This window comes from Erinaceus europaeus, chromosome 13 (assembly GCF_950295315.1).
Source record: "Erinaceus europaeus chromosome 13, mEriEur2.1, whole genome shotgun sequence".
NCBI lineage: Eukaryota > Metazoa > Chordata > Mammalia > Eulipotyphla > Erinaceidae > Erinaceus > Erinaceus europaeus.
The window spans coordinates 28,353,786-28,373,282 of NC_080174.1; positions in this window are offsets into that span (position 1 = coordinate 28,353,786).

Genomic DNA, 19,497 nt, shown 5'->3' on the forward strand with positions numbered 1-19,497 from the left:
CAAGGTAAGTTAGCTTTGTGAATGGTTGGAAAGAAGGGCACCTCCTCTGCTCGAGGTAAATGCCAGCCCAGATGGCATCATGACCTTCTTCCTCACAAATGTTGAACAGTGTTGATTACAGAAAGAAACAGTGAGAGAGAATCAAAGACAGGCATGCAAAGGGATACAGTTTAGTATCCAGTGTCCAATAGCTCCTCAGACCTTGTTCTCTACACCCTCATCACAGGACACAAAGGAAAGAGATGGCTGTATTTGCTAACTTCACTAAAGTCTTAACTTCAACTGCAAGAAAAAAATAGTTGAAAAATTCAGAGCTCTCTCATTCCCCAGTTCAATCTCTTTATTAGAGGGCTGAAGTTTCCTCTTCATATTGGTTCAACTGTTACCAAAGTTTCCTCACTTCAGACATATTGATCTCGGTATGTCAGGCCAATATGGTATTATCTGAGATATTCTCAACCCTCGATAATCTATTTACATTCAGCATGAATCTCCAAGTCTATGGTCAGTGACACTCTCCATACCCTTCCACAATTTCCAGATGTTCTTGTAACTTGCTTCCTCTAAGTCTCTTCTTATTCTGGCCTGTCTTTAGCAAACTGTCTACTTCACTCCACATTAACACAGTCAGAAAATTAACCTCTTCTCCATTTTATGCAAAAAAATGTACTTAAAAAAAACCAGTAGTATCTGATTATATACTATGTAGGATACTACTGTTGATAGTCATTTGCTCTCTGTTCACAACTTCTCAGCTATCCCCCAAATGTATATTTCTGCCATACACAGAGTTTCTTCACTCTTTCTTCTCAAGTCTTGCTATAAGTCATACAAGGGGCACAAGAGAGCAATTTCGAGTTCAGAAAGATAACTTTTGACATTTGATTTGATAACGTGTTTTTCTCATGCCCATACATAGGACTATTCAGCAAAGAATATGTATAAAGAAAGATGGAAATTTTTTTTTAATTTTTTATTTAAGAAAGGATTAATGAACAAAAACATAAGATAGGAGGGCTACAACTCCACACAATTCCCACCACCCAATCTCCATATCCCACCCCCTCCCATGATAGCTTTCCTATTCTACTAGCCCTCTGGGAGCATGGACCCAGGGTTGTTGAAGGTTGCAGAAGGTAGAAGGTCTGGCTTCTGTAATTGCTTCCCCGCTGAACATGGGCGTTGACTGGTCGGTCCATACTCCCAGTCTGCCTCTCTCTTTCCCTAGTAAGGTGTGTCTCTGGGGAAGCTGAGCTCCAGGACACATTGGCGGGGTCTTCAATCCAGGGAAGCCTGGCCAGCATACTGGTGGCATCTGGAACCTGTTGATTGAAAAGAGAGTTAACATACAAAGCCAAACAATTTGTTGAGCAATCATGGATCCCAAGCTTGGATTAGTGGAGAGAAAGTGTTAGGGAGGTACTCACTGCAAACTCTAGTGTACTTCTGCTTTCAGGTATATATTTTGCAGTAGTTTATGGATACATGTGAACATTAGCTCTCTCTCACAGAAACTGGTGTATATCTAGGTTATGGGACTTTGTTAGAAAGTGAACTACCTGAGATGAAATTAGAGTGTACTATAAAAGGAAAGGTCTCACCCGAGTAATGAAGCTGAAGGGTTGTCATTCCACACGTGAAGTCTCTGGACACAGTCTGAGGTGAAGCATGTTGAGGTGGCAATTGATGCGTTGGTTAGGTTGTGATTGGCGGATGCAATATTATTTGGTTTGGATTGGGAGATGCATACGGGAAAGTGGGCCCTATCCAAGGGTTCCAGGACTGGGGGAAGTAGAGGCTCTATAGTGGAGATGTGAGGTTCCTGCTGTCTTAGGGTTCAAAGAGACAATCGATAATTAATGTTATCATCACATTATTTGTTAATTGGGTTAACTTTGAAAAGTCCTTTTGTTATGGTATGCTGTACAGTATCCAGTATCTTGTATATAGCTGTGCTATTGGATGCTTCTAATCTACTAGGTCTAGGCTTTTGAGAGAGTCCACATATCAAATACACAGCCTATATATTTAAAAGATTCAGTTTGTATTTTGAGAAACATTGAGACATACAATTGATTTTCCCTCTCTCATATTAATTAACTACTGATTTATATGTCTACATTTTGCTAGGAGTGTACATAAACACCATTCCCACAACCAAAGGACTGTGACCCATCCCTCCTGCCCACTCCCACCCCCCACGGGCCCAGGAAGCTGCATGTCTACCCCTCACCACTGGGTTTTTACTATGGTGCCCTACTTACAATTTGATCAGGTCCTGATTTTAGTTTCCCTTTCAGATCTTCTTACTCAACTTCTGTTGATGAGTGGGATCATCCCATACTCATCTTTATCTTTCTGACTTAGTTCACTTAACATAATTCCTTCTAGCTCTGTCCAAGATGGGTCAGAGAAGGTGGGTTCATTGTTCTTGATAGCTGCATAGTATTCCATTGTGTATATATACCACAGCTTTCTCAGCCACTCGTCTGTTGTTGGGCACCTGTGTTGCTTCCAGGTTTTAGCTATTATGAATTGTGCTGCTATGAACATAGGAGTACACACCTCTTTTGGTTGGGTGTTATGGAGTCCTAGGGGTATAACCCCAGGAGAGGAATTACTGGATCATATGGAAGGTCCATGTCTAGCCTTCTGAGAATTTTCCAGACTGCTCTCCACAGAGGATGGACCAATTTACATTCCCACCAGCAATGTAAAAAGGTTCCTCTGTCCCCACATCCTCTCCAGCATTTTGTTGCTGCTGTCCTTTTTGATGTATGCCATTCTTACAAGAGTGAGGTGGTATCTTAGTGTTGTCTTAATTTGCATTTCTCTGACAATCAATGACCTAGAGCAGTTTTTCATATGTTTGTTAGCCTTTTGGATCTCCTCTGAGGTGAATGTTTTGTTCATATCTTCTGCCCATTTTTGGATGGGGTCATTTGCTTTTTTGGTGCTAAGTTTGCTGAGCTCTTTATATATTTTGGTGATTAGTTTCTTGTCTGATGTCTGGCATGTGAAGATCTTCTCCCATTCTGTGAGGGGTCTCTCTGTTTGTTTAATAGTTTCTTTGGATGTGCAGAAGCTTTTCAATTTGATGTAGTCCCATTGGTTTGTTTCTGCTTTAGTCTTCCTTGCAATTGGGTTTGATTCATCAAAGATGTCCTTGAGGTGTAGGTGGGAAAGTGTTTTACCAATGTTTTCCTCTAGGTACTTGATTGTTTCTGGTATAACATCTAGGTCTTTGATCCATTTGGAGTTGATTTTTATTTCTGGTGAGATAAAGTGGTTCAATTTCATTCTTCTGCATGTTTCAACCCAGTTTTCCCACCACCATTTATTGAAGAGAGCCTCCTTTTCCATTTAATCCTTTGGGCCCCCTTATCAAAGATTAGATGCCCATAGGTGTTGGGATTTACTTCTGGGCTTTCAATTCTGTTCCACTGGTCTGTGTGCCTATTTTTGTTCCAGTACCATGCTGTTTTGATGATGATGGCTTTATAATATAGTTTAAAATCTGGGAGTGTGATGCCTCCATTTCTGTTTCTTTTCCTCAAGATGGTTTTGGCAATTCTAGGTGTTTTCTGGTTCCAGATAAATGATTGTAGTGTTTGTTCTATTCTCTTAAAGAAGCTTGGTGGAACTTTGATAGGTATTGCATTAAATTTGTATATGGCTCTGGGGAGAATATTCATTTTGATGATATTTATTCTTCCAATCCATGAGCATGGGATATCTTTCCATTTCTTGGTATCAGTTTCTATTTCCTTGAGTAGCGACTCATAGTTTTCAGCATACAAGTCTTTCACTTCTTTGGTCCACTTTATTCCTAGGTATTTGATTGATTTTGCTGAAACAGTAAATGGCCGTGATTTTGGATGTCTTCTTCTTCAGATTTAGTGTTTGCATAAAGAAATGCCACTGATTTTTGTACATTGATTTTGTAGCCTGATACCTTGCTATATTGCCTAATAACTTCCAGTAATTTTCTACTGGATTCTTTAGGTCTTTCTATGTATACTATCATATCATCTGCAAATAGTGAGAGCTTGACTTCTTCCCTTCCAATCTGTATTCCTTTGATTTCTTTCTCTTGCCTGATTGCTATGGCAAGAACTTCTAATACTATGTTGAAGAGTAACGGTGACAGTGGACAGCCCTCTCTAGTCCCCAATCTGAGGGGGAATGCTTTCAGCTTCTGTCCATTGAGTATGATGTTGGCTGTAGGTTTGCTATATATAGACTCCACTATCTTGAGGAATTTCCCATCTATTCCCATTTTTTGTAGAGTTTTGAGCATGAACGGGTGTTGGATTTTGTCAAAGGCTTTCTCTGCATCTATTGAGATAATCATGTGGTTTTTGGCTTTGCTTTTATTGATGTGGTGAATGACATTGATTGACTTATGGATGTTGAACCAGCCTTGCATTCGTGGGATGAATCCCACTTGGTCATGATGAACAATCTTTTTGATGTGTTGCTTTATCCGGTTGGCCAAGATCTTGTTTAATATTTTGGCATCTATGTTCATCAGAGATATTGGTCTGTAGTTTTCCTTTTTTGTTCTGTCCCTATCAGCTTTTGGTATCAGGGTAATGTTGGCTTCATAAAAGGTGGAAGGGAGTATTCCTGTTTCTTCCATCTTATGGAATAGCTTAAGAAGTATGGGTATTAAGTGTTTCCTGAAAGTTTTGTAGAATTCGTTTGTGAAGCCTTATGGTCCAGACTTTTGTTGTTGGGGAAATTCTTAATAACGGTTTCAATTTCTTTGTCTGTGATTGGTGCATTTAGATTTTGTAGTTCTTCTTGGTTCAGTTTTGGAAGTGCATAGGTTTCTAGGAATTGTTCCATTTCTTCCAGATTCTCTAGCTTGGTGGCATATAGTTCTTTATAGAAGTTTCGCAGGATTCTCTGGATTTCTGTGGTGTCAGTTGTGATATCTCCTGCATCGTTTACAATTCTATTAATTTGAGTCTTCTCTCTTTTTTGTTTGGAGAGTCTGGCTAGGGGTTTGTCAATTTTGTTTAATCTTTCAAAGAACCAACATTTGGCTTCATTGATCTTTTGTATGGTTCTTTTATTTTCGATGTTGTTTATTTCTGCTCTAATTTTAGTGATTTCTGTCCTTCTGGTTGCTTTAGGGTTCCTTTGTTCCTCTTCCTCTAATTCCTTGAGTTGTGAAGCAAGGTCGTTCATTTGAGCTTCTTCTTGGTGTTTAATATGTGATTGTATGGCTATAAGTTTCCCTCTCAGTACTGCTTTAGCTGTGTCCCAAATATTTTGATAGGTTGTGTCTTCATTTTCATTAGTTTCCAGGAACATTTGAATTTCCTGCTTGAGTGAGTCTCTGACACAGTGGTTTTTAAGGAGCATGTTGTTTAGTTTCCAAATTCTGTGTCTTTTAATAATTTTCTGTTTATTGTTAAATGTTAGTTTTACTCCACTGTGGTCTGAGAAGATACTTGGGATGATTTCAATGCTCTTGAATTTATTGATGCTGTCTTTGTGGCCTAACATGTGGTCTATCCTTGAGTATGTGTTATGTGGATTTGAAAAGAAGGTGTATTCCAGTTTTTTGGAGTGGAGGAGTCTGAAAATGTCCAAGAGGTCTAGTCTGTCGATCTCTTCATTCAATTCTCTTGTATCTTTATTGGTTCTCTGCTTTGTTGATCTAAGTGTGAGAGTGGGGTATTGAAGTCTCCCACTATTATTGTATTACTATTGATGTATTTTTGAAATTCTTTCAGTAGATGCTTAATGTATTTAGATGGTCCCTTGTTGGGTGCATAGATGTTAATAATTATTAAGTCTTCTTGGCTGATTGATCCTCTAATCATTATGTAATGTCCTTGCCTATCTTTTATTACTTTATTTAATTTAAAATCTATCGTGTCTGAGATGAGAATGGGTGTGCCTGCCTTTTTTTGTGGTCCGTTAGCCTGTATGATAGTTTTCCATCCTTTCACTTTAAGTCTGTGTTTATCTTGTTGTGACAGATGGGATTCTTGCAAGCAGCATATGGTTGAATTATGTTTTCTGATCCATCCCCCCACCCTGTGCCTTTTGATGGGTGAGTTTAAGCCACTGACATTTATTGATATTATGGATTTAATGTATTGTAGTGCCTATGTTCTAAAAAAAAATTGTTTGCTCTGATATATTGCAAGTATTATAGTGATGTTCTTGTTTATAAGAGGTCTTTTAGTACCTCTTTCAGGGCCGGTTTGGTGATAGTTGCCTCCTTTAACTGGTGTTTGTCTAAGAAGGTTTTGATCCCTCCATCTAATTTGAATGAAAGTCTAGCAGGATATATTATCCTTGGTTGAAACCCTTTTTCATTCAGGGCTCGATAGATATCTTGCCACTCCCTTCTGGCTTTTAGAGTTTGAGTGGAGAAGTCTGCAGATAATCTTATGGGTTTTCCCTTGTATGTGACTTTTTGTTTCTCTCTTGCAGCCTTTATGATCCTTTCTTTATCCTTACTTCTTCTCATTGTGACTATGATGTGTCTTGGTGTCTTCAGGTCTGGGTTGATTCTGTTTGGTACTCTCTGGGCCTCTTGAATCTTGATGTCCTTTCTGTTATTCAGGTCTGAGAAGTTTTCTTCTATTATTTCCTCTAGAAAGTTTGCTTCCCCTTCCTCTCTTTCTTCCTCTGGCAGGCCAATTATACGAATGTTACTTCTTTTGAGATCATCCCATAAGTCTCTGCTGTTGTTTTCAGTGTCTCTCAATCTCTTTTTAAGCTCTTTCACCTCTTTCTTTGTTTTCTCTAACTCATCCTCTGTCTGACTAATTCTGTTTTCTGCTTCTGTTAGTCTGCTTTCCCTTGCCTCAGCTTCTTTCTTCATTACAGCTATTTCAGCTTTCAGTTCTCTAATTGCCTCAAGATAATCAGTATTTTCCTTGGGGGTCTCAACTGTTGTTTCCCTAATACTGCCATTCATTTCCTCCAATGTTGTTTTCATTTCTGTGATTAATAAGTTTATTATTGCTTGCATACTTTTCTTATCTATGGTTACTTCTGGCTGATTTGTAGTTTCTTCTGGGCTCTTGTCTTCATTCATTGGAGTAGCAGTTTTATTTGTTTTTGATCTACCCATTTTTTTATTTATGTGTTTCTTTTTTTTATGCTCTGTTGTTCCTCAGTTGTTGTGTCTTGAGTACAAGTAACACTGTACTAAATACCTTTATAATAATTGCACTCACCAACCTCCAGAATTACAGTAGCAACTGAAGTAAGTATTGAAGTAGTTTAATCGTTACCAGTTAGCCAAACAATTTCTCTAGTCAGTGAAAAAATAGTAACCAAATCCCAGTGAAGAAAGAGAAAAGAAAGAGAGGATAGCAAGAATAGACAGTTATGCAAATCTACTATCCACTGTATATTCTAGGGGTAACAAGAGGTGAAATGGAACTAGAGCAGAGATACACACATAGAGAGTCCACTCTGAGTCAGATTTCTTCCCCAAAATAATTCCCAGATTCAGAAAGGCAAAGAAGAAGGAAGAAGTGTATGACAAGATTAAAAAAAAAAGAGAGAGAGAGACAAGAGAGAGAAAAGGGAGAAGATAAGAAAAAGAGTTGTAATTAAAGAGCAGTGCAAGGAAATTCCCAAATGTTTGTCAGTGAATTCAAAAAAGCACCCTTTTTGGTGGTGTGGGGTATCCTGCTATGAGCTGGTCCCCAGGGACTACTTATGGGGGGGGGAGGTATGCTTGAAAATTAAAAGGAAGAAAAAAGAATTTTTTCCCCTACTCTAATTCTTAACCCAAATTAAGTTATAGTCACCTCCTTGGTGTCACCACTAGGACCCCTTATTGGCTGGCCTGCTAAAGGCAGAAAATCCTACTGTTTCCAGGAGATGTGTTCGGAGCTCAGCGGCTAGCAGCTTCTCAGTCCGCCATCTTCCGGGAAACCCCCCCCCTCCAGACTTTTTTAAAGGATTTCTCGAAAATGAAAACTAGCTCCAAGTCCTTTGATCCAATGAGAGCTATACTTAAGAAGTCTTTGGATCTGCCCTCAGGGTGGAGGTGGTCCCTGGAGACTCCCAAGAGAAAGCCCCTGAGCTATAGTGCTCCCTCCGGGTCCTCTGCTGGCCGCCCAGCAGCGCTCTGCAACCGGCGGAGGAGCCGCCTTCCCAGGCGGAGGACAATGCCGGTGCACCCGCCTTGCCCGCCGCCGCCTGGGAAGTCTGGAGCAGCCCGCCCGCTAGTCCGTGCCACCTTTACTCTAATTCTTAACCCAAATTAAATTATAGTCACCTCCTTGGTGTCACCACTAGGACTCCTTATTGACTGGCCTGCTAAAGGCAGAAAATCCTACCGTTTCCAGAAGATGTGATCAGAGCTCACGCTGCTAGCAGCTTCTCAGTCCGCCATCTTCCTGGAACTCCCGAAAGATGGAAATTCTGGCATTTTAGTAGATAGATCTTAAGACAAGGAGTGTGGCATAGATACTGACCAGAGTTCAATCATAATAAGATGAGAAAATGCAAGCAGAAAGTTGGGAATAGATACCTAGAAAGAAATTCCTTGACAGGGACCAGGCAATAGCTCACCTAGTTAAGCCACATACTACCATACAGAAGGACTCGGATTCCAGCCCCCACCCTAACCCCTGCTCCCCACCTGCAGGGGGGATCCTTCATAAGCAATAAAGCAGGTCTACAGGTATTTTCTCCCTCTCTCTATCTCTCCCCCTCTCAATTTCTCTCTGTCCTGTCAAATAAAAAAAAGGAGGGGGGAGTGGCTACCAGAGGATTTGCACTGAGCCCCAGAGATACTGGCAATAAAAATATCAAGACTGTTCTCCATGGAAGATGGACCAATTTACATTCCCACTAGCAGTGCAGGAGGGTTCCTTTGTCTCCACAGCCTCTCCAGCATTTGTTGCTACTGTCGTTTTTATAATGTATGACATTCTCATGGGGAGGTGGTATCTCATTGTTGTCTTAGACCAGGGAGACCAGAAGCAACTGCTTGTGTCACTATATAAGATACAGCTATATGTAAATAGAATTAAATGGCACAAAACATGATAAGGTCTTGTATGATACATCAAATCCTAACCATGAGATTGTCAAAGTAAACCAAATTCCCTAATAACTTGGTTACAATAATGACTATATATTGCCTTCTTAAACTCCAAGACAGCAGGAATCCTCCCCATTCTCTATAAAACCCATATTTTTCCCAGTCTGAAAACTCCAGGGCATGGCTTGTCTTCCTGCACACTTCACTCGATTCATAGCACTTGATACTGCATCTGCTGATCTCAACCAAATCAATGCAACAAGTACTACCTCCACACATTTCACTTCAAATGATGTCCAGACACCAGGCATGGAATGTCAACCCTTCAACTACAACACTCTGGTGAGACTGTTCCCAGCTCATAGGACTCCTCAGTTCCATATCAGGTGGTGTGCCTCCTAACAAGGTCACAGAACCTAGATATAGATCAAGGCCCATGAGACATAATATATGTGCACATGTATCCATATGGTAGGGGGAAATATATACCTTAAAGCAAAAGCATACAATAGTTTGCAGTGACTCAAAACAGCAAGAAAATAGAAAGACCTAAAATTAAATAAATAAATAAATAAATAAAATAGATTAAAATAATAATCTATTATTAAAATAATATATTTTATTTATTTATTTTATTGGTGCTAGTGCAGTGGGTTAAGCACAGGTGGCGCAGAGTGCAAGGACCGGCGGAAGGATCCCAGCTCGAGTCCCTGGCTCCCCAACTGCAGGGGAGTCACTTCACAGGCGGTGCAGGCCTGCAGGTGTCTATCTTTCTCTCCCCCTCTCTGTCTTTCCCTCCTCTCTCAATTTTTCTCTGTCCTATCTAACAATGACAACATCAATAACAACAATAATAACTACAACAGTGAAAAACAAGGGCAACAAAAGAGAAAATAAATAAACATAAAAAACATAAAATGATATATATTACACTAAATTACATGCCTTTGTTGTAATTTTAACTTTAAAAGGGTTTTGGGGAGCTACAGAGCATAAAAGGATTCACAGCGGGGAGCTGGGAATGCATTTAAACAATACAAGGTTTATTATGGTGAAACAGGTAAAAGGCAAAATAAGCAATTATCATCAGGGGTTAAGAATATCCTAAGTCCATAAAGTCTGAGTATAGTTATCAAAAGTTTAGTCCCATAAGATGGACAATTATCATCTGAGGTATAGGTTTCTCATGGCTGTAGAGAAGTCTTAAGAGTTTACCAGCTAGCATAGTCACAGGAGTTCAGTTCCTAGGAGAAGTAGTCATGGCACATACCTAGAGGACCACCTCTGAGATGCTTCTGACCAGGAGAAGAAGCAACAACCAAAGAGAGTGACCTGCTCCAAGTCCATGCTTTTTATACATTCCCTTGTGTCCCAGCATCGGGCTGACATCATCTGTATGCTAATAGTCCCAAATTCTTATAGGGGTCACAACAATCTTTCCCATAATTGGGAGTTACTCTCTTCCCTGATCTGGTTTGCTAGTTCTATTTCCAACTCTGACACCATCTCTCCAGACAATACCTTTGGTCCACCTGCCAGGCTCAGGAGAAAATGAGTAAAGTCATGGGCCCCTAGGAATATACCTAAAATATACCTACTAGCTTCTTCCAAAATGGAGATCCCAAAACTCATCTACTATATTTGTGCCTTTAGGTTCTTGACTGTTAAACAATTTTTTCTGCTTTATATCTTAATGCTTTTTCAGCCACCAATTTGCAGATGCTACTATGATGCCAACCTGACTTCTCAGGACAGAGGACCTCACCAATATGCTATGGACCACCTCTCCAAAGCCCTCTCCCACTATGGAAAGATAGGGACAGGCTGGGATTATGGATTGACATCCCAACACCCATGTTCAATGGAGAAGCAATTACAAAAGCCAAACTTTCCATCTTCTGCACCCCATAATGACCCTGGGTCCCCATACTCCCAGAGGGATAAAGAATATAAAAGCTTTCAAGGGAGGTGATGGGATACAAAACTCTGGTGGTAGAAATTGTGTGGAACTGTATCCCTCTTATACTATGGTCTTATCAGTATTTTTTATTTTATAAATAAAATAACAAGAAAGAAAGAAAGAAAGGAAGGAAGGAAGAAAGAAAGAAAAAAAAGAAAGAAAGAAAGAAAGAGAGAGAGAAAGAAAGGAGGGAGGGAGCCCCATGACAGAAAGAGTACTAAAAGCCTACTGAGAGAATTCAGGCAAACTCTGTCATAAGAACATCTTTCTGTCTTACTCACTTATCTGAAAAATATTACATGCAGGACTCATTTTATCTTCCTTAATAAAGGTAACTACCAGAGATAGACGGTTGTGCCCCTAGTAGAGTATATACATTATAGTATGCAAGCACCCAGGTTCAAGCCCCCAGTCCCCACCTGCAAGGGAAAAGCTTCACACACAGTGAAGCAATGTTGCAGGTATCTCTGTCTCTATTCCACTCTATCTCCTCTTTCCTTCTAAATGTTTCTGTCTCTATAAAAATAAAAATAAACAGATGTTAGATCAATGATAAATAAGATATGTAAATAGATGATAGATTAGATAGACAGGCACACTGCCAGGCTGGAGTAGTGGCTCTACCTGTGGGCTCTGAGATAGACAGACAGACAGACAGATAGATAAACTTTAAAAATATTTATGTCAAGTAAGGCCATCTGGTAGAGTCCACATTACCATGAGCAAGGGATCTCAGTTCAAGCCCTTGATTCCCACTTTAGGGGGAGCATCACCAGTGGTTGATGCTCCAAGTGTTACTTTCCTCTGTCTCTTTATCTCTCTCTTCTCCTCTCTCTCTCACCCTCTATAAAAAAAAGATAATAATGAGGGGGAAATAGCCATTGGGAATGATAGACTACAAGCCCCAACAATAACCTTGTTGGCAAAAACTTAAACAAAACAAGGATAAAAATAATTGCTCCACAGAAGTACTTTATGCAATATGTTTTATATTTTGAAATAAACATCAAGATTTTCACCAGACTACAACATTATTTCCTCTCTCTCTCTCTCTCTCTCTCTCTCTCTCTCTCTCTCTCTCTCTGCCTCCAGAGTTATTGCTGGGGCTTAGAGCCCACATTAGGTATCCATTGCTCCTGGCAGTCATTTTTTTCTTTTTATAAATTTTATTTTATTGGATAGGACAAAGAGAAATTGAGAGGGAGATATATAGAGAGAAGGCTATATACAGACACCCGCAGACCTGGTTCACCGATTGTGAAGTGACCTCCCTGCTGGTGGGAAGCCAGGAGTTCTAACCGGGGTCCTCAAACTTAGTACTATGTGCACTTAACTTGGTGCACCACTGTTCAACACCCTATTCTTTCTCAATTAGACTAGACTAATGTCTAGATAGCATTCCCAGAGAATGAATGTCAAAATAATTTATATATAGTGTGGGTCATCTTACTGATGGATCACATTGAACCATCTGCTCAAGGTGGCTTCATATGAGAAGGAAAGACAATACTCTGTCCAGGGCAGTTCTTGACTGTGAACATATGAATAGTTACATTTACTTATAACAAACTTTTCATAAGACCTCAAAATCTGTTAGGAAATAAATAGATGCAATATTTGGAAGATATTATATGTTTTCCAAAACCCATGTTCACATATAGTTGAGTTGTACATAAGCCCTGTCCCCTACTACTTCTCTCTCTCTCTCTTTTTTTTTTTTTTGTAAAACCTCACTACTCTTTCTAACATGGTTAACAGATGCTAATCATTGCAGGGAGAATAACATATTTACAGCAAGTATTAATGTTGATTTGATTTGACTTGTGGAGTGGAGTCAATATAATGCACCATTGTCAATTCTCGACTCTGGTTTCTTCTAAACACTTATTTATATTAAATATTAAATAATCAAATTAGTGTTTCTTCCCTTTTTTGGACTAATAGTCTATTTCAGATCAAAACAAATAAGATGAATAAAATTATACAAGTGAGAAATTTGTAAAAAGTATTTTAATAGAATGAAGAGCTTGTAATCTCATCTTGAGGTTGTCTAAAGAAGTCACAAAATACAAAATCTGGAAAAGTCAGTGGCCCTGTTTCCTTGGAGAGTGGAAATCTTTAGGTTTCTATTTATTTCTTGGTATTGAATGATGAGACAATAGAGCATAGTTTGAGAAAATATCCTCCCCTACATGCCTTTAGATAAGATATCACCCAAGGGATTTACAGTATAAATGGAACATGAATGTGTATTCTATAGCATACTTCTCAGGTTTCCAAGTCATTGGTGTGACTATAATTTCTCTCTGTTGTTACAGTGAGAGAAAAAAGAGGGGGAGACAAAGAGAAGAAAAACAGTGGGAAGGAAACAAAAGTAGTTTGAAAGGTGGTTTTTAGACATGTTACAGTCAAGCTTTTTTTTGCTACAGAAAAGTTTTCTTTATATTTTCCAAAGCCATTTTAATTTTGATTAATAGTGGTTTACAAGACTATAGATTATAGTCCCACAATATACCACCAAAATTCTATGCTCTCACTCTTCCAATAATAACCACAATAGTTCTCACAAAGTCAAGATTTTTTTATGTGCAAATTTTTATTTTTCTCTTGTCATCTCAATAGATGCAGAGAAATCATTGAATACCAATTTACTATTTAAAAACTCTCAATAAAATTGAAAGAGAAAGAGCATACATAGTTCAACAGAGGAAAGGCCATATATAACAAATCCACAACTAGCCTATATTGTTTTTCTTATTACTTAAGTAACGTTGACTTATAAGACATGTATATGTTTTAGGTGAACCATTTCACTTCTCTTCAAACTGTGTGTTGCCACTGCATGCCCACTACCAAAGCGATACTCTTTCTCCACACAAAATTCAGTGAGTCTTCTTCCTCCCATTTTGTCATGTATTTTGCTTTCTTTTTCTTATTATTGATTTAATGATTGACAAGATTGTAGGATAAGAGGGGTACAATTCCATACAATTCAGTTCTCACCACCAGATTTTCATATTCTCTCCCCTTCATTGGAAGTTTCTCTATTCTTTATCCCTCTGGGAGTATAGACTAAAGATCTTTATGGGCTGCAGAAGATGGAAGGTCTGGCTTCTGTAATTGCTTCTCTGCTGGACCTGGGCACTGACAGGTTGTTCCATACCCCCAGGTTATTTTTATCTTTCCCTAGTGAGGTAGGACTCTGAGTAAGTGGTTTTCCCAGATACATGAGTGAGGTTGTCTGCCCAGGGATGTCAGGTTAGCATCATAGGAGTATCGACAACATGGTGGCTAATAAGCAGTAAGATGTAAAGCAGAAAAAAAAGTGTTTAAATAATCAGAAACTTAAACATAAGAATATAACAGATGAAATTAGTGGTCTTCATATCGGAAGAAGATAGAAAGTCTATTTTAGTTATATTCCAAGAGGCTCATGACTTTACCAATTTTTACCTGAGCCCGACAGCTAACATGTAGGTGGGCTAAGAGTACTGTGTTGGAAGATGGTGTCAGAGTTGAGAATAGGACTAGAAAGCTGTATTAGGGCAAAAAGAAACTCCCAAATATTAGAAAAATACATAAATACTGTTAACTGTAAACTCCATCAGTCTGACCTAGGGGCCATGTCTATTTGTATTTAGCACAAGAGCCTGAATAACTTGTGCATCCCTGTTAGTCTGAGCTTGAATTTACAGTCACAGATAGAAACATTCTAGGCTACACTCATTTTAGGACCAGTCTTCCTCAAATGACAGAATGTGTTGATCCAACCTCCCATCAGATACAATTTCTACCACTGTTGTTCTATACTTAAGGCAAGGGCCAAGCCTATACCTATCCTATAATTACTTCCTTCTTAGGTGCACTTTCTATCCCTCCCATCTCAGTGCCAGAGTCAAAAAAGATGTCCAAATGACAAAAATTAATTTTGAAGTACCTGTGTCTTCTTCTAATTTATCTTTAATGGTGACCATTTCTCTCCTTTTCTTTTTCAGTAGGTTTATTTTCTTTTTATCTTATGGAACAGAGAGATAATGAGAGGGTAATGTAGAGACACTGCAACCCAGCTTTACTACTTGTGAAACTTCCTCCTGCAGGAGGGGGATGGGAGCTTGAATTTGGATCCTTGAACATGGTGCACCTCTGCACAGCCCCAGCCTTTATTTTCAATAGCAAACTCACACAGTATATGACTCACAGACTGTAATCTTCTAAGCATTACTTTAAACAATCAACTGACAGTCTCAGCATGCTCTGAGGATGTCTCATCCTTAAATAATGGTGGAAGTGTGCAGGGATAGACCTCTGTGCCTGTGTCACAACCCAAATCAACTCTCAACATAACACACCTTCAAGGTGACTAAAAAGTCTCTAAAATTCTTGAGATGGAAAATATGAGATCTATTATCTACTCCTCCTCAATGGGGAAGGTCTCTGTGATTTCTTGTCCAGTAGAATACTAAAGAAGGGACACTGTGCCTGAAAGTTGGAAGGAAAGGCAAGAAATAAAATTAGAAGTGTAGGGGTACCTTGGCTGTAGGTACATGTGGTATGGCAGCACAGAGTTTGAGGAGAGGTAAAATGTTTCACCTAAAACTTAAAGACTCTTATAGATCAATATTACATAAGTGCTGGTTTAGGCCTAGACTCTAAAAGAGAGACCATTTTTAGGACCTTCTTTCTTTGTCTTTCATTATTACTTGTATTACTTCACCCACTCAAGTAGGAAGGCCTGGAAGCTTTTTCACAGACTGGGTGCCGGCAGCCAACCCCCTCCCGTCTCCCATCCTCCCGTATCTCCAAACTCAGTGGCCGGTCACCTAACTCAAGCTGGACATGCTAAGATCGACCCAGTCTGGAAAAGAGAAATTTCCCATGAGTGGTCATCCCACTTCCGGTTATCTTGTCCATCTCCAAAACTCTCTCCCTTTACACTGTCTGAACTGGAAGATGCTTTGAAGAGGGTTAAACCGGGAACAGCTGCTGGCTATGATAACATCACCCCAGAACTCATTCTTAACCTGGGTCCCGCGGCAAAGAAGTGGCTTGCTTCATTCCTGTCCCACATCTTGGAATCTGAGTCTATGCCCAAAGTTTGGCGTCGTGCAAAGATTATAGCAGTTTTGAAACCAAAGAAAGACCCAACACTGGCCGCCAGCTATGGACCAATTTCTCTCCTCTCCGTGTGTTACAAACTCCTTGAGAGGCTGCTTCTGTCACGTATTTCTCATCTTACAGAGAAATTCCTATCACCCGCCCAGGTTGGTTTCCGCCCAGGAAGATCTACCTGCGAACAAGCTCTGGCCCTCTCAACTTACATTGAAATTAAATTTAAATTCCAGAAGAATTTAAAGACGGGTGCTGTCTTTGTTGATCTCACAGCAGCCTATGACACTGTCTGGCACCGTGGTCTCCTAGTCAAGATCTCAAGATGCCTGCCTCCATGGGTGGCCAACACTATATCGTTTCTTCTCCAAAACAGAAGATTCCAGGTGCATCTGGGTGACAAGTCTAGCAGATGGAGACTTGTCTCAAGTGGCCTCCCCCAGGGCTCTGTTCTGGCTCCTACGCTATTTAATATTTACATCAATGACCTCCCAGAAACTTCTTCAAGGAAGTTCATCTACACCGATGACATCTGCTGTGCAACTCAGGCATCCAAGTTCGACATCCTCGAGGAAACACTCACGAAAGACATGTCTCTGATATCTGATTACTGTAAAAAAATGACGACTAATCCCTAGCACTGCAAAAACGGTATCATCTGTTTTCCATCTACACCATGCCTCGGCCTCGCGTGAGCTTAATGTGCAGCTTGGCGATACGAGAATCCGGCATGAAGCCCAGCCAGTCTATCTTGGCGTTACTCTCGATCGCACTCTGTCATTTCACGAACATCTCATAAAAACTGCAGCAAAGGTGGGCGCGAGGAATAGCATCATTGCAAGACTGGCCAGCTCCTCATGGGGCGTGAGCACTTCCACACTACAATCATCATCTCTGGCATTATGTTATTCCACTGCAGAATACTGTGCCCCAGTATGGTTCCGTAGCCCCCATGTCCACTTGGTCGATTCCAAATTATATTCCTCCATGAGGATAATTTCTGGAACCATCTGTTCCACCCCGGTTCCATGGCTGCCAGTTCTTAGCAACATCGCCCCGCCAGATATTCGTCGGGATGCGGCGTCATCTAAGTTCATTTCCCACGTCTACGCTCAACCGGACCTGCCAATATACGCGGATATCTTTGCCCACCCTGTCCAACGCTTGACGTCTCGTCACCCAATCTGGTCCCCTATGCCTACACTGAACTTCTCTGTTCCAGACTCTTGGAAACAGAGTTGGCAGTCAGCTGAGGTAAAGAACAAACACCTCATCATAGACCCCTGCAAGCGTCAACCCAGCTTTGATCTAGCACGTTATGATTGGACCCTCCTCAATCGCTATCGAACAGGCCATGGCCGGTGCTCCGCTATGTTCCATCGCTGGGGAGCCAGAGACGACCCGAACTGCCCCTGTGGCTACAGACAGACTATGACCCACATAGTCAACGACTGCCACCTCTCCAGATTCAAAGGAGGTCTCGAAACTTTACATCAGGCTCAACATGACGCTGTTGACTGGCTATGGAAGAAGGGCAAACGCTAGAAGAAGAAGAATTACTTGTATTACTAATTAAATATTGATTTATAAAACTATATGATAATAGGAGTATAATTCTACCTTGTTCGCACCAGCAGTTATGTGTCCACAACCCCTCCAATGGAAACTGCAGTAAAGATAAATTTTAAAAAGAAGAAAAAAAGAAAGCTGAGTAGTTCTCCCAAGGTCACAAATATGGGTTAGCTCTCTCTATCTCTCTCTCTCTCTCTCCATATATATATATATATATATATATATATATATATATATATATCCTCCAATTATTTTCTATGGTCCTGCCTTCATTTCCATTCTAAGACTCACCTACATGTATTTCTACTTCTGAGTGTCTTTCCTTTTTTCTCTCTCCCAAATAAGAGAAATAGTGTCTGATTTCCTCTAGTGTTTTCCAGATTTGCATCTCTCTCAGTGATGGTATAAAAACAAGATTCCTGGTGACAAACACTTTAGATCCTGGTGTAATTGGGGTTCAGAGACTTCTGATTATTTCCCCCCATCATTTATCCCTCTGGGAATTTGGACCAAAATTCTTTTTGGAGTGCAGAAGATGGAAGTTCTGGCTTCTGTAATTGCTTCTCTAATGGACATGGATGTTGACAGGTAGCACCATACTCCCTGTCTGGTTCTATCTTTTCCTAGTTGGTTAGAGCCCTGGAGAGGTGAAGTTCCAGTACACATTGGTGAGATCATCTACCCAGGGAGGGTAAATGTTTTTATTTATTTATTTATTTATTTATTTATTTATTTATTTATTCTAATACTTATTTGTGGAACCCAGTTGCTTTGATAAATATGAGAAAAATAAAATAAAATCTACCCATCCACCCTCCTGGCAAAGTAAGTGGCAATGTTAGGTATTGTGTTTATAAACAGTAGACAGGAAATTTCAACAGTTCTAACCACTGCTCAGAGATAACTGACTGTCACTCTCTTTTACTTCAGACCAACTCCAGGAAGGCACCCATCTTTCTAGTGTATCTGGTCAACCCCACCTGAGTTCCACGGCTAAGTATGTTTTACTGAGTAAAGAACTCATAGGTAACATTCAGGTTTTAGAAAGCAGAGTCCAATTAGAAAATAAAAACTACTGAAGTGATTGGTTCCTTGGAATTTACCTAAAACAGACACCCAAGCTTCTTCCCACACAAAGACTCTTAGTTCCATCTGCTATAGTCTTACCTTTATGTTCTTGATTATTGAACAATTTTTCCTGCTTTATATCTTACCACTTTTCATCCACCAAGTTGCAAATGCTTCCATGATGCTACCCTGGCTTCCCTGGGCAGACAACCTCAACAATGTGTCCTAAAACCTCATCTCCCCAAAGACATATTCCACCAGGGAAAGAGAAACAGCCCGGGAGTATGAATCAACCTGCCAAAACCAGTGCTCAACAGAGAAGCAATTACAGAAGCCAGACCTTCCACTTTCTGCACCCCATAAAGAATTTTGGTCCATACTTCCAGAGATGGATAAAGAATAGGGAATCTTCTAAGGAGGGGATGGGATACAGAACTCTGGTGGTGGGAATTTCATAGAATTGTACCCTCATCCTACAATCTAGTTAATTATTATTAAATCACCAATAAAAAATAAATAAATAAAAGAAAATTTGTAAATTTCCAGTTCTGCCCCCAAAAAATATAAATAAATTCAATGGGTTTAATGTTATATGGGGGGGAAAAGTGGAAGAGCTGTATATTCCATACTTTTAAGTGGTTTTTGGAAGAAACCCAAAAGAAAATATCATTTTAACACATTTTTCCAGTTGTGTGAAAATAATTCATATCAATGATAAGACAAATACAAATGATTCTGTCTCCTGGCCTGTTGCTCT